At 39.6% G+C, this 3655-nt stretch overlaps 1 long non-coding RNA gene across 1 annotated transcript in view; it reads right to left on the minus strand.

Annotated features, from left to right (window-relative positions):
- Positions 1-3041: 3041 nt before the first annotated feature.
- The window catches only part of LOC106952988 (uncharacterized), a 17034-nt gene continuing 16420 nt past the window's right edge, over positions 3042-3655 (minus strand). The window contains exons 2-3 of the long non-coding RNA XR_001426093.1: positions 3461-3464; positions 3042-3054 (exon numbers count right to left, since the gene is read on the minus strand). This is a non-coding gene — a long non-coding RNA (uncharacterized LOC106952988). The remainder of the gene's footprint in view (positions 3055-3460; positions 3465-3655) is intronic.

The following is a 3655-nucleotide window of genomic DNA, read 5'->3' on the forward strand; positions in this document are numbered from 1 at the left end:
GATTTGAGATTGAAGTACATTGTTCTCACTCGCTATCATGTTATATTTAGCTTGCAAGACCGATTGCCTGATTCTCCTGCCAGGTTGGGAGCATTCGACGGTCCGTCTCAGATCTTTCACCAACTGGCGGAGTTTGTCGTTTTCTATCTCCAGTGTTTCACAGGTGATGTCAGAAGAACTTTCGTCCATCAGCAGGCTACCCTGATCTTCAGGCATAGATGGATATCCACTATTTGCCAATTTGTTAAATTAATCCAACTGTCCTCGAGAAATTACACAATAAAACACTCCTTCAGTCTTGGTTAGCACACATGAGTTACTCTTTTGAGCCAGTAGAAGCCTGTTGTGTGTGGGTGTGTATCCTGTATTTGATGCATCGTGGGGACTCACTGCTCCCAAAGAAGAATTGCTGTTTTTGGGTTCGGGGCAAGGTTTAGGTCCAAGGTGTGAATCCAGTTTTGGTTAGAGTTGGGGTGAATGGAAGTCAATGGAAAGTTTCCACAAAGACAGCGAGACAAAACATGTGTTTGTGTGTGATTCTGTTTTTACCTTCTTTGGTAAGACACCAGCTATTGTGGGGAACCAAAAAAAAGCTTCTCCAGACTCTGAACAGTTTCTTCTTACCTTTATCACAGCTTCATCACACTCTAACATGAATGTGCGCATATGCAGTTGCATATGTCTTAAGACAAGGTGGATTGGCAACCACCGAAAAGAGGTTTAAATAAAATTTGGATTCTTTTTTAGTTGAGCACACTTAATAGAGGTCTAAGTTTCTCATTTTAAATGACAAAAACCAAAAATGAGTTAAAGCAAATTTACTGTGACTTTGCCAACATCAGGATTCAGGTTAGTGCCGTTACTCAGATATAACAGAAGACATAGGTAAAACAAATGTGTAGAAGACAAGCAATAAACGTGTATTCCTACATTTTGAAGAATTTTATCTAATTGAAAATTGAATAATAAATACTGATAATTTATTGTGGAGCTGTGGGTTTTGTAGAGAATTTTTGACTGTAGAACATATTAAGATGTCTTTGCCGATTTCTTGTTTATTTGGAGTTACGTCTGTAAAGAAAAGGAAAAACTTGGATGAGGAAAAGTGAGAAGAAAACAGAGGCGAGTCTCTCCAACACATAAAAGCTGATTGAATCTGCAGCAAGCATCGTGATGAAAGGCGGCTTCCTGTCACCTCCTGTTCTGGACCTCTGCACTCATTTCATTATGGCACAGTGCCATGCAAGATGTTGTGCGTCTTCTGTCAAACCAGGATTACGCTGTGTGACCTACAACATGGCAGAGCATCTGAAAACATATAGGCAGCATGCAAAGATATGCAAGCTATTCATATTTTTCAAAACCTTCTTAAATAAAAAAACATTTACCATGTTCCCATGTTAAATTTTTATGTATTCAATTTGTATTTTATGGGACAGACCAAAACCAAATTGAGGGGAAATAAGTCATTTGTCATATATTTAATTTTACATCATTACAAAAAAAAATCTGCAAAAAAATATATCCTATTTTCATCTTCAAAGTGTTTGTATAAACCATCTGAAGTGTTCCATTTTTTTTCTGGCAATTGTCTTCCAATACAATTCTGCTCATTTCTAATCTCTTCAGTGTGCTGTCTGGGATTTCTCCCATTGAGCTAAATTTCTTCAGTTTTAAAATCACAATGTCTCCACAGAAGTTTGTAGTTTGGCCATTGCAACAGAAGAAATAAATAAAGCCATTCAGTCTGCGGGCAGGTTTTTAAAAACGAGCTTATAAAAGTTAACAATTTATTAAAAATTAATCACAAAAAAAAAAGATGCAGGCAAGAATGTGCGGCAGAGTCAATGGGTAAGTTTGTGTAAGGAAGGATGGACTCTTAGCTAGCCCAAGAGGGGGCGCGGTCCTCTCCGGCACTCAGTCCCTCCCGTCGCCAGCCGACCGATCCCAAGCAGCACCAGCAGCAGGACCCTCTGCGGCCCACGGGCGAATCTCGGTGGCGATCTGGCCACTCGTGCTCCAACACCCGGTCGTCCGTTCCTCGATGGTGACCAATTGGACGAATCTCTGCGGCAACCAGTCCTCCAGTCCCGCCGCTCCTACACCTGTAATCTGTCCGGTTTCGTCTCTCACTTCTACTGCACAGCCACCTCTTTATCACCGGCTTCCTGGTCTGCACGCTGTTTAACTAATAGAGAACTCCTGTGCCGCTGCAGTGGGGTTCTCCGGGTATGAGTGGTCACCTCAAAAGCAAAACAAAACAAAACAAAAAAAAAACATGCAACACAACAAACCAAAAAAATAACCCAAAATGAATCTAATAAGAAAAGTAAATTACTTCAAAATATTACAAACAATCCAAATACAATGTAAGAAACATGAAATTAACTTGAAAATAGGAAAACGAGGCCACATTACCACAGTAACAGCAATCAGGAGTAAAGCTGTGGAGAAATTTAAGTCATGGTTAGGGTATTAAAAAAACACCTTAAGAATTGGCTGTGTCATTCAGTGGACAGGAAACATGGTCAGACCTGATGGGAAAATGAGTGCAGCTCAGTTTGCTTCAATAATATGACTCAAACGGCAGTAAAAGGGTTTCATCAAATGGTCCAGTCAAAGCCCGGACTCCAATCTAATTGGCCAAGTCAATGCTCACAGATGTTCTCTAGACGTAGCAAGGGAGAGTATGTTACTCTTTATTGCACAAACGTTGATTAGTTGTTCTTTTGGCTCCTGTGTACCTCCAGAGGTTTGCAGTGAACAAAGCAAATGGGTTAAGTGAACATGTGTAACAGAGTCAATCACACTGGAATCAGGATCTGAGTCAGTTTATTCCTACAAGACAGTGTGAGACACACTCAACGATCGGGTCTAGTACACGGTCACAGTCAGATCCCTGCAGCCCAACAAACACATTTTGGAGGGAAAACTTCAGACAAACTTTATAAAAGCAACAGTTCAATTTTAACTAAACCCAAAGTTTTTAAAACACTTAAAAACGATTAACATTACATTTTTATGCCACACGCAAACTGTGAGAACTACTTTTAACTTTATAAACATTACTGAGAGTGAGAGGTAGCATTAGCACGCATCTTACCAGCAGCTCAGTTAGGCAGCTTCTGCTTGGCTACTGCAGTTACTCACAGAATCTTGCTTTGTGCAACACTAATAACCGTCCTCCCAGAACAATATTAGGAGCCAAAAATAAAAGCAGTATAAAAGAGAAATAAACCTGCTGCAGTGCAAAGGCGACAACAGACATGTCAATTCTAAGAAAATGAGTTTTGAGAAGGAAAAAATTATTTAAAAAAAATAAGAAAAATAATAAAGTAAAGTTTATTTATATAGCACCTTTCACAGACATGAAAATCACTAAGTGCTTTACAAAAATGGAAACACATCAATAATAAAAAAATCTAAAATCAGTGAACAAAAATAAATAAATAAAATTAACTCAGCTACACATCCATCCCTCTGTCTGTGCTCATCCCAGGCAGGGCCTACCCAAGCCTCCATGAGGCCCTAAGCGAAATTTAGTTTTAGGGCCCTCTAGTTCTGCTAAAAATGTGGACTGGCTGCAATCAGCAGTCCGATCATTAGATCATTCACACACTTGCTATAAACTTATTGAATCTCTGGCAGTGCTGTT

Source organism: Poecilia latipinna, unplaced genomic scaffold, assembly GCF_001443285.1.
Source record: "Poecilia latipinna isolate Pla-1442-1.1 unplaced genomic scaffold, P_latipinna-1.0 Scaffold552, whole genome shotgun sequence".
NCBI lineage: Eukaryota > Metazoa > Chordata > Actinopteri > Cyprinodontiformes > Poeciliidae > Poecilia > Poecilia latipinna.